At 46.3% G+C, this 12577-nt stretch overlaps 1 non-coding gene across 1 annotated transcript; it reads left to right on the top strand.

Moving 5' to 3' along the window:
- The first annotated feature begins 5087 nt into the window (after positions 1-5087).
- On the top strand, positions 5088-5225 carry LOC114809730. The gene has a single exon (XR_003757507.1). It is a non-coding gene; the product is annotated as a small nucleolar RNA SNORA7 (small nucleolar RNA).
- Positions 5226-12577: the final 7352 nt, after the last annotated feature.

The following is a 12577-nucleotide window of genomic DNA, read 5'->3' as shown; positions in this document are numbered from 1 at the left end:
CATTTATAAATGAGGCAACTAGGTTACAGACAACTTAAGTGACTTGCCCAAAGTCACGCAGGAGAAATATGACAGAGCCAGGATGAGAGCAGGTTTGATGGACACGCTGCCTCAAGGCCGCACTCAGTTAATCACTTAATCAACACTGTATTAAGTGCTTGGGAGAGTACGATACACCAGTTAGCTGACATGTTCCCTGCCCACCAAGAATTTACAGTTGAGATGTAGCATGACCTAGTGACAAGAGCATGGGCCTGGGATTCAGAGGATGTATCATCTAATTCCACTCTGCCACTTGTCTGCTTGCTGTGTGACCTTGGGTAAGTCACTTACTTTCTCTGTGCCTCAGTTACTTTATCTGTAAAATGGGGATTAAGACTGTGAGCCCCACTTGGGAGAGGGACTGTGTCCTACCTGATTAGCTTGTATCTACCCCAGCACTTAGACCAGTGCTTGACACATGTTATTATAATAATAATAATAATGTTGGTATTTGTTAAGCGCTTACTATGTGCCGAGCACTGTTCTACTTGCTGGGGTAGACACAGGGGAATCAGGTTGTCCCACGTGGGACTCACAGTCTTCATCCCCATTTTACAGATGAGGGAACTGAGGCACCGAGAAGTGAAGTGACTTGCCCAAAGTCACACAGCTGACAAGTGGCCGAGCCGGGATTCGAACTCATGACCTCTGACTCCAAAGCCCGTGCTCTTTCCACTGAGCCACGCTGCTTCTCTTCTACTATTATTAATAGTAGTATTAGATGCCGAGACATATAATAATATAAATGTCATTTATAATATATAATTTAAAGACGTATACATGAATGCTCCTTCAGACTCCTTAGTTCTGGCCATGCCCAGTACAGTATTCAAAAGCGCAGTGGAAGGACACAGACTGTGACCCTCCGCTTCTTAACTAAAGGCCCGTTCTGTAGCGGTCTTGGACAGAGAAAAGTTCAATCTGTCTAAATTATTAATTTAATCTTGAATTGTCCACACAGCAGAAGAAAATCTGCATAAGTTTAGGTGAAGAGTCCTAAATCACCTGTCCACAGGGAGAAAAAATATGTAGTCTACTGGGAGTAGAATGATGCCCAGAGCATTCACCTCATATCCTTTTTTAGGATGGAAGGAGGGGTTGGGGGAAATCAAAGTCTCCATCTATTCTGCTACTGAAATAGCCTTGGACTGCCTTCATGTGCTTCTGAAAACCAGGCTAGAGAGTTGATGTTTTAACAGCTTTTAAAAAGCAAGTTCTCACCCGCTTAGAAAACTTTGGTGAAGACCGGGCCAAGAGGAGGTTAAAACTCAAACACCTCATTAGTACCTCTAGGTGGGGCCAAAAGCGGGTTAGAACTCGGGTCACCTCATTAGTACCTCATTTAATGACATCTAATTTAGCAGCTAAATGAGGTACTAATGAGGTGACCGGGTTCTAACCCATTTTTGGCTAAGGAAACACTGCAGTTTCTAAAGCAGGTTAGAACGTGCTTTGAAAGATACCTGCTATACCTTCAGTCATTTATTTAATCCAGCTTCTATGTTAGGGTGGAGGGACTCAGAACCTCCTGGAGAAAGCCCAGAATGGGAAAATGAAGTTCGGAAGCTCAGGAGCGGTTTTAACCCTTGTTTACTGTATGACTTTGAAATGGTCCCCTGAGCCTTTCCTTCCTATTTCATGTCCTGCAAAGGTGGCGAATGGGAAAAGTGGCTGGAATTTCCTTCATTCTTGAAAAATCCAAGAGAAATGTTCATTAGAGAAAGCCTGCTGCAGGAACAAAGAGAGACTGCATTGGAATAAATAGAACTTGTATAGTTCTTCCTCAAAGGCTTAGATAGTCATTCATTCATTCCATCATATTTATTGAGCACTTACTGTGTGCAGAGCACTGTACTGAGCACTTGGAAAGTACAATTCAGCAATAAAGAGAGACAATCCCTGCTCATACCGGGCTTACAGTCTAGAAGGGGGGGAGACAGACATCAAAACAAGCAGTCATCAGTATAAATAAATAGAATTATAGATATGCACATATACAGAAGTGCTGTGGGGCAGGGAGAGGAGGGTAGAGAAAAGGGAGAGAATGAGGATGATGTCGGGGGGAGCTGAGGAAAAGGGGGGCTTAGTCTGGGAAGGTCTCTTAGAGGAGGTGAGCCTTCAGTGGGGCTTTGAAGGGGGGAAGTGTGATTGGCGGATTTGAGGAAGGAAGGCGTTCCAGGAGAGAGGTAGGATGTGGGTCAGGGGTCGATGGCCGGACAGGCGAGAACAAGGGCCATAGAGAAGATTAATACCAGAGGAGTGGACTGTGTGGGTTGGGCTGTAGAAGGAGAGAAAGGAGGTGAGGTAAGAAGGGGTCAAGGTGATGGAGAGCTTTGAAGCGAATAGTGAGGAGTTTTTGTTTGATACAGAGGTTGATAGACAATCACTGGAGATTTTTGAAAGGGGTGGGGGGGGTGACATGCCCAGGACGCTTCTGTAGAAAGATGATCCAGGCAGCAGAGTGAAGTATGAAGTGGGGAGAGGCAGGATGTTGGGAGGTCAGAAAGGAGGCTGATGCAGTAATCCAATTGGAATAGAATGACCGATGGTACTAATGTGGTAATGGTTTGGATGGAGAGGAAAGGGTGGATCTTGGAGATGGTGCGAAGGTGAGACGGGCAGGTTTTGGCAATGGATTGGATATGTGGGGTGAATAAGAGTGAATGAGGGTGAAAATGGCTTTTTGTAAGAGGGAGGAACATTCAAATGGGGAGAGAGAGGATTTGAATCCTTCGTTGGATCTTTGCTTTATGAAGTTGAAATAATTTTCCTTGTCACACACTTGTCACTGCTAAGATAGATGTTTTTTAAGTAGCTTTTTCATTGGCTGCATGTCTCTTTTTATTCTTTTTATGATGACACTAAAGTGGTTTGGTTCAAACTAACAAGCTATGAATTATTCTTTAATCTTTCTATGGCTGAAAAATACATAATTCATTATTTTGGCAGCTGTCGGTGGCTTTGGTTTGTACCCAACCACTGTCCGCCAAAGAATCGACAGAGTTGTAATTTTTAATTCTGTCATAACTGATCCAATTACATAAGTAAATGGTCGAAGGAAGTGAGAGAAATGCTGCTCTTTCATCCCTCTTGAAGAGTTGATGTTTGGCTCTCTCAAATCTTCAAATCTCTCTTGAAATCTCACCTCCTCCAGTATACCTTCCCTAAATAATTTCATAGCATACCAGTCACATCATACCATGTCACATCACCCCTGGACCATGTCCTGCCTCTGGCCTGGAATGCCATCCCTCCTCAAATCTAACAGACAGTGACTCTCCCTGGCTTCAAAGTCTTATTGAAGGTATATCTCCTCTAAGAGGCCTACTCCACTTTTTCTCATCTCCCACTCCCTTCCATGTCACCCTAACTCGCTCCCTTTCCTCTTCCGCCCCTTCCCAGCCCCACAGTACTTAGGTATATGTTTGTAATTTGATTTATGTGTTTTGATAAGAAGCAGCGTGGCTCAGTGGAAAGAGCCTGGGCTTCGGAGTCAGAGGTCATGGGTTCGACTCCCGGCTCTGCCACTTGTCAGCTGTGTGACTGTGGGCAAGTCACTTCACTTCTCTGTGCCTCAGTTACCTCATCTGTAAAATGGGGATTAACTGTGAGCCTCACATGGGACAACCTGATTATCCTGTTATCTATCCCAGCACTTAGAACAGTGCTCTGCACACAGTAAGCGCTTAACAAATACCAAAATTAATTAATCCCGGCTCCGCCACTTGTCTGCTGTGTGACCTTGGGCAAGTCACTTCACTTCTCTGTGCCTCAGTTCCCGTCTGTAAAAATGGGGATGAAGACTGTAAGCCCCACGTGGGCCAACCTTATTATTACTTAGGTGGTTATTTGATCTTACAGATTGATTGATTGATTGATTCATTGGCATTTGCAAGATTGTGTTTTGATGGGTGACCTGTTCAATTATGTCCATTTTGGTGACTCTTATGGGCCTTCTTGTTTGGAAGCTACAGGAAACTCTACTTTTAAAAGGAGAATATGAACCTTTTTCCCAGGTTTCCATGCAACCTGCATGTCGTACTCTTTTACTCTGCTTAACATTCTAGAGCTATTTGTTTTCATCCACAGGAGGAACGGGAATAAGGAGAATGAAATGATAGTGGCACAAGATCATGAATGGAATGGTTTTTGGAGGCCCTCTGGTATGACTTGTAAACATGTTACCCAATACTCGTGCACCTCAGGGTGAACCAAATCGAGCTCCTTAGCAAGGTGGATACACATGCCTCCGGCTAAGGCTGCCCCCACATGCCCGATTTGATCTAATCACTTTATTAGCACACATGCTCAGAACAGCCATTTCCAAAAGCATTACCTCTGGTAATCTAAACACACCACCTCCCTAACCTTCTTCTCCTTGAACACTACTTATACATTCAATTTGTGGTTTTTTAGTTTAGCCATCTTAGTGGTTTTTAGGAGGAGAGAAATGCAGTCCTGTTTTCTTTTTTTGCAGCAAAGTGGCTCCCCTTGTATGTTCATCTTCTGTAAACAGAGTAATTAACTCCCAGATAACTACAAAGACTACGTGAGGTGTTTTTTTTCACTGCTATCAAAGTTGTTCTAAATTTAGTTAAGGTAGGTATGCCTTTGTAAGGTAGTGTGCACCATGTCTGTAAAACGAATGCATAATTACTTTAAGGCCGGTGGAGGGAGGAAGCAAGAGAAAGAGAGAAGGGCCTGTATCTATAAAGTCTCTTCCCTATTTCAGGTCCCGACTTCAGAGTGAGGTCTGATCGTAGGCTCAGAGCTCTTCACCAGCGCTACTCTAGAAAGGAGTCACCATAAGCTCCTTGTGGGTGGAGAACATTTCTACTGACTCTGTTATATTTTACTCTCCCAAGCTCTTAGTACAGTGCTCTGCACACAGTAAGCTCTCAAAAAATACCATTAAATGACTAGCATCTAAGTTTTCCACCAGCACTACTCCAGAGTGAAATCTGTCCACTGGGGTACTTATTTTTATTGTGCTCCCCTCAGATCTCAGCCCTGTGTTTTTTTTTTACATAGTAGGTACTCATTTCCATCTCTCAGGGTCACACCTGGAGAGTTTCCAATACTCTTCTGGTCTCGACTATGGGAGGGAGAGTCAAGCAGATACCTACCCCTTCCATTCCTAGCTTGGGCAGTAGCTAGCGAGTGGAAGGCAAACTGCTACAAGTCAAAACTCACCCGTGCTGGTCAGCAGCGGCATGGGAGAGAGTAGAGGGCGGAGACTCAAGTTTACTGCGTGGAAGGAGGCAGTGGTAAACCACTTCCGTATTTTTACCAAGAAAACTCTATGGTCACACTACCAGAATGATTGCACATAGAGAGTGGGGCGTTCCGAGAGAGATGTGTCCATGGTGTCGCTATGGGTAGGAAATGACTCGATGGCATAAGACAAGACAAGGTGCTAACTCAATCTTACCGATTGATTATGCTTTGCAAGACTGTGTTTAGGAGAGTGACCGGTTTAATTATGTCCATTTTGGTGACCCCCGTGGGCCTTGTTCTCTACAAGGAGCTCTACATTTCAAAGGGAAATATGAACTCTTTCCAATAAAATTATTCTGAGTAGGGTACATACCTTGTACCTTGTATCTACCCCTCTGCTTAGAACAGTTCTTGGCACATAATAAGCTCTTAACAAATACCATAATTATTATTATTAGGGTCTGATCAACGTCTCTCATAAGCTCTCCACCAGCACTACTCCAGAGTGGAATCTATCCACTGGGGCCTAAATTCTGCATCATTTCTACTCCAGAGAAGGTCTGACCATTGGAGAGCAAACTCTTCACCAGTCCTTTCCTAGTTGTATATTCACTCTTTTCCCTGGACACCACATTCCAGCTAGTTCTCTTTTATCTTTCCAAGGCAGCCAATGCTTTTATTTTACCATGCTCTCAACCCTCCTGGCTCTGATTCATCGGTCACATTCTTCAAAATACTTGGCACTTCCTTCCCCTTCAGATCTGCCAGATCATTGTGTCATATTTGCGATTTGCTCCCTTTATTCACCCCTCCTTCAGCTCCACAACACTCAGGTATGTATTCATAATTTATTTATTTATATTCATATCTGTCTCCCCCTCTAGACTGTAAGCTCGTTGTGGACAGGAAACATGTCCACCAACTCTGTTATAGTGTACTTTTTTTCAAGTGCTTAGTACAGTTCTCTGCACACCATAAAAACTCAACATATGTGATTGATTGATTGACTGAGATCAGCGTTCTCCACGGGATCAAAATCTCCTGAAATCCCACCTCTTCTAAAAGACCTTCTCTAGCTAATCTCAACCCCAATACTGATTATATATTCACAATACTCATTCTCAGTAGTTAAGTTATGTCAACTTACATCTTCATTTCTTTAATTAGGTTTTCCATTCTCTTGCTGCTCTCACTGTGCGTATATACAGATTGTATCAGCCTGTCTCTGCCAGTAGACTGTAAGCATCTCAAGAGCAGGGTCTGTGACTTTCACTTTTATTCTACAACTCAGAGTGTCTTGTCTAACACAGTCAACTAAACATTAGGCACTCAATAATAAATGATGGATGAGTCAATAGCTTTCAAAACTGACCCACCTCCAAATTTCATCACCATCATCAAATTCAGCAGTAATTACTGGACCTTTTGGAGGCTTGCGTCTACCCCAGTGCTAAATCCAGTGCTTAGAAGAGAATCAGGACTTAACAAATACCACGATGAGTATTTGGCTCATACAGTAGTAAGAAAAATGATATCTGCCCTCCAAGAATGTCTACAAACATAGAGTGTGGACTTGGGCACTTTTAGGAGAGGGATGGGCTTGGTGATCTACCCCATCTGTGGATGTTCTACCTTTCATCCATGACCTTTTCCTCTCCCGCTCTCTCCTCCTCCTCGCCCTTTCGGAAACGTGGCTCTCTCCCGAAGACACGGTCTCCGCCGCCGCTCTCTCCGGCGGAGGCCTCTCCTTCTCCCACTCCCCCAGACTCACCGGTAAGGGAGGAGGCGTCGGCTTCCTCCTCTCGCCCCGATGCCGCTTCCGCACTATCCCTCCTCCCCCCTCCCTCTCCTTCCCCTCCTTCGAAGCCCATATCATTCGCCTCTACCACCCACTCCAGTTACTTGTCGCCGTCATCTACCGTCCTCCCGGTCCCACCTCCGACTTCTTCAACCACCTTGACCCCTTTCTCACCTTCCTCCTCTCCTTCTCTCTGCCCACTCTGATCCTTGGAGACTTCAACATCCATACGGATGTACCCGACGACTCCTCTGCCGCCCGCCTGCTATCCCTCCTCGACTCTGCCGACCTCCTCCTCCACCATACCGCGCCCACTCACCGACTCGGTCACACCCTCGATCTCGTCATCTCCTACCGCTGCACTATCTCCTCACTCACCAACTCTGAAATCCCTCTCTCTGACCATAACCTTCTCACCTGCCTCATCTCTCACACTCCCTCCCCCTGCAAATCTTCGCTACTGCCCCACAGAGACCTCCGCTCTCTCGATCCCATCCGTCTTTCCAATAGCATCTCGCCTCACCTTGCCGCCCTGTCCTCTCTTCCCACTCTCGACGAGCGGGTCTCCGCTCTCAACTCCACCCTCTCTACTCATCTCGACTCTCTCGCCCCCCTTTCCCTCCGCCGCTCTCGCTCCACTAACCCACAGCCCTGGATCACCTCCTCCGTCCGCCTCCTACGCTCCTATGCTCGAGCTGCTGAGCGCTGCTGGCGAAAGTCCAAGCACCAAGCCGACCTCACACACTTCAAATTTATCCTTTCCTGCCTTAACTCTGCCCTCTCCTCCGCCAGGCAAAGCTTCTTCTCCTCCCTCATCGACACCCATGCCCGTCACCCCCGCCGATTGTTCCGGACCTTTAACTCTCTCCTTAGGCCCCCTGTTCCTCCCCCTCCCCCATCTCTCACCCCTAATGATCTGGCCACCTATTTCCTCACGAAAATCAACACGATCAGGTCTGAGCTCCCCAAAGTCACCCCTCCGCCTCTCCCCTCCCCCCCAACAACCCCCTCCCCTACTTTCCCATCCTTCCCTGCAGTATCCTCAGAGGAGATCTCCTCCCTCCTCGCAAGTGCCACCCCCTCCACCTGCGCCTCGGACCCCATTCCCTCTCACCTTCTTAAAACCATCGCCCCTGCCCTCCTCCCTTCCTTAACTTCTATTTTTAACCACTCAATCTCCAAGGGCTCCTTCCCCTCTGACTTCAAACATGCCCACGTCTCCCCCATCCTAAAAAAACCCGCTCTTGACCCCACTTCCCCCTCCAGTTATCGTCCTATCTCCCTACTACCCTTCCTTTCCAAAATCTTAGAACGAGTCGTCTACAATCGATGCCTAGAATTCCTTAACTCCCATTCTCTCCTAGACCCCCTCCAATCTGGCTTCCGTCCCCTCCACTCTACCGAGACTGCTCTCTCTAAGGTCACCCATGACCTCCTTCTTGCCAAATCCAATGGCTCCTACTCCATTCTGATCCTCCTTGACCTCTCTGCTGCCTTTGACACTGTCGACCATCCCCTCCTCCTCCATACCTTATCTCACCTTGGCTTCACGGACTCTGTCCTCTCCTGGTTCTCCTCTTACCTCTCTGGCCGATCATTCTCGGTCTCCTACGCTGGAGCCTCCTCCCCCTCCCATCCTTTAACTGCTGGAGTTCCTCAAGGGTCAGTTCTTGGCCCTCTTCTGTTCTCCATTTACACTCACTCCCTCGGTGAGCTCATCCGCTCTCACGGCTTTGACTACCATCTCTACGCAGATGACACGCAGATCTACATCTCCGCCCCTGTCCTCTCCCCCTCCCTTCAGGCTCGCATCTCCTCCTGCCTCCGGGACGTCTCCACCTGGATGTCGGCCCGCCACCTAAAACTCGACATGAGCAAGACTGAGCTCCTCATCTTCCCTCCCAAGCCCGGTCCGCTCCCAGACTTCTCCGTCACCGTGGATGGCACGACCATCCTTCCCGTCCCGCAGGCCCGCAATCTCGGTGTCATCCTTGACTCGTCCCTCTCGTTCACCCCACACATCCTATCCATTACCAAGACCTGCCGGTTTCACCTCTACAATATCGCCAAGATCCGCCCTTTCCTCTCCACCCAAACGGCTACCTTACTATTACGGGCTCTCGTTATATCCCGGCTAGACTACTGTGTCAGCCTTCTCTCTGACCTCCCTTCCTCCTCTCTCGCCCCGCTCCGGTCTATTCTTCACTCCGCTGCCTGGCTCATCTTCCTGCAGAAACGATCTGGGCAAGTCACTCCCCTTCTTAAACAACTCCAGTGGTTGCCTATCGACCTCCGCTCCAAACAAAAACTCCTCACTCTAGGCTTCAAGGCTCTCCATCACCTTGCCCCTTCCTACCTCTCCTCCCTTCTCTCTTTCTACCGCCCACCCCGCATGCTCCGCTCCTCTGCCGCCCACCTCCTCGCCGTCCCTCGGTCTCGCCTATCCCGCCGTCGACCCCTGGGTCACGTCCTCCCGCGGTCCTGGAATGCCCTCCCTCCTCACCTCCGCCAAACTGATTCTCTTTCCCTCTTCAAAACCTTACTTAAAAATCACCTCCTCCAAGAGGCGTTCCCAGACTGAGCTCCTCTTCCCCCTCTACTCCCTCTGCCATCCCCCCTTTACCTCTCCGCAGCTAAAGCCTCATTTTCCCCTTTTCCCTCTGCTCCTCCACCTCTCCCTTCCCATCCCCACAGCACTGTACTCGTCCGCTCAACTGTATATATTTTCGTTACCCTATTTATTTTGTTAATGAATTGTACATCGCCTTGATTCTATTTAGTTGCCATTGTTTTTACGAGATGTTCTTCCCCTTGACGCTGTTTAGTGCCATTGTTCTTGTCTGTCTGTCTCCCCCGATTAGACTGTAAGCCCGTCAAACGGCAGGGACTGTCTCTATCTGTTGCCAACTTGTTCATCCCAAGCGCTTAGTACAGTGCTCTGCACATAGTAAGCGCTCAATAAATACTATTGAATTGAATGAATGAATGATGTTCTAGTTTCTGCTTAGAACAGTGCTCTGCACATTGTAAGCGCTTAACAAATACCAACATTATTATAAGGATGTTTAATAATGATAACTGTGGCATTTGTTAAGCACTTACTATGTGCTCAACACTGGGCTAGGTGTCAGGGTAGACACAAGCTATTCAGACCAGACAAAGCCACTGTCCAACATGGGGCTCAGAGTCTAGGTAAGAGGGAGAGCAAGTCCTAAAGCACTGGGGTAGATACAAGCTAATCAGGTTGGACACAGTCCGTGTTCCACATGGGGCTCACAATCTTAATCCCCATTTTACAGTTGAGATACCTGAGGCACAGAGAAATAAAGTGACCTGCCCAGAGTCACACAGCAGGCAAGTGGTGGATCTGGGATGAGAACCTAGGTACTTCTGACTTCCAGACCCACGCTGTATCCACTAGACCATGCTACCATGCTCTATCCCTAGGCCATGCCACTTAGCTTCCACTAGAGATGCCCAAATAACTTGAAATAATTGGGAAACTGGTTCTCTTGCCGGACCCCTCTATTAAAACGTTAAAAGAGGACAACCTAAAAACTTCAAGGCACAGAGTGATCATATTATTATTAATGTACTGATACATACTTTAATACCACCCTTTCATAAAAAGAAAAAAAAATGACTAACTTCTGAGGAATTTGAAATCTAGACTTTCCATCTTTTTTAGGTGGAAGGGAAAAAAAGAGAATTAAAGCATCAAAGTTTCTTTTGGAAAATAAAATGTTTTATGCATTCCAAATTTGAGCGGGATCACTTTTATTGAACATTTTTTTGAACATTTTCTCAAAAAATTGTCATCAAATCACACAAGAGTTTGGAAACAAGTTAAGTTTTATCAAAGAAGTGAATACTTATGGAGAGAAAGGAATTACAGGGAGTCTACCCTCGGAGGGGAGACGGGGTTTCAAGATCTTGCACTTTTCCATAGGTTTGACAGATTCTAAGACATTTTGCAATGAAAGAGGAAGCAATTAATCCATGAAAAATGTTCCACGCAGAGAGGAGCACATACATTTTACTCATCCGCAAAACAAATGGCATCCGCTCTTGAAGTGAAATGCTCTAGATGAAAACATATTGAAGGGGGAAAGAAACCTGAAACAGTTTCTAACTTAAGAAAGGCCCCTTAAAGTCTAATAGGAGCCTGATGAAGCCCAACTGCGTTCAATCTCCATAAAACTCAACCGGGAATTAAGTGATAACGTCAAGGGAACAGAACATTATCCCAGGATGGTCTCCTGCTGGCGATATAAATGCCCAGGCCAAGCTTAGATGCTTACTTTTAAAAGTGAGACAATTATCTTGAAACCGATTCCCAGTTTCAGTTCTACTCTATCAAGTGAACAATGTTGATGGCATTTAAAAGAAAAAAAACCCTTCAGGAATGAGTGTAAAATACTCATCGGACCTGTGTCCCCTCCTGGCAAGGCACAGGCTATAAAAGGGGAAAGGAGCTGGAGTCAGAGGTCAGGTTTACCTAGAAATAGTGCCAGTGCTGACTGTGTTTCTGGTAAAGTGAATTATCATTTTTGAGCCTGCTTATCCCTAATGGAAGTCTTCCCAGATTGGGGGATAGAGGGATAGTAGTTGGGAAAATACCCCAAGTTCTTTAGAAGAAAGATGTGCTAATAAAATATAATTGTAGCAATAGTACCATATTTATTGAGCACCTTCTGGATGTAATGAACTGTACTAAAGATAATAGTATGTTATGGTACAGCAGTATAATGATAGTAATTGTGGTATTTGTTAAGTGCTCACTATTTGCCAAGCCCTGTGCTAAGTGCTGGGACAGATACAAGATCATCAAGTCCCTCAAAGGGCTCAAAACCTAAATGGGAGGGAGAACAGGTACTGAATCCCCATTTTGAAGATTTGAGAATTGTGTCACAGAGATGTGAAGTGACTTGCCCAGGGTCACACAGCACACTTGTCTGCTGAGTGACCTTGGGCAATTCACTTCATTTCTCTGTGCCTCAGTTAGCTACCTCATCTGTAAAATGGGATGGTGAGTCCCACTTGGGACAGAGACAGTGTCCAACCCGATTTACTTGTATAATAATAATAATAATGTTGTTATTTGTTAAGCGCTTACTATGTGCCGAGCACTGTTCTAAGCGCTGCGGTAGACAGGGGAATCAGGTTGTCCCACGTGGGGCTCACAGTCTCAATCCCCATTTTACAGATGAGGTGACTGAGGCACCGAGAAGTTAAGTGACTTGCCCAAAGTCACACAGCTGACAAGTGGCCGAGCCTGGATTCGAGCCCATGACCTCTGACTCCAAAACCCGTGCTCTTTCCACTGAGCCATGCTGTTTCTCATTCTCACTGTATCCATTCCAACACTTAGTACAGGACCTAGCAAATAGTAAGTGCTCAACAAATACCATAAAAAAAAAAGAAAGGAAAGTGGTGGAGCCGGATTAGGACACAGATCCTCTAGTTCCAAGTCCTTGCTCTTTCCCACAGGCCATGTTCTTTCTCACGGGAACAATGGCA

The sequence above is a fragment of the Ornithorhynchus anatinus genome, chromosome 2, assembly GCF_004115215.2.
Source record: "Ornithorhynchus anatinus isolate Pmale09 chromosome 2, mOrnAna1.pri.v4, whole genome shotgun sequence".
Lineage (NCBI taxonomy): Eukaryota > Metazoa > Chordata > Mammalia > Monotremata > Ornithorhynchidae > Ornithorhynchus > Ornithorhynchus anatinus.
Note: the sequence above shows the minus strand (reverse complement) of the source record. Positions and strands in the feature narration are given on the sequence as shown.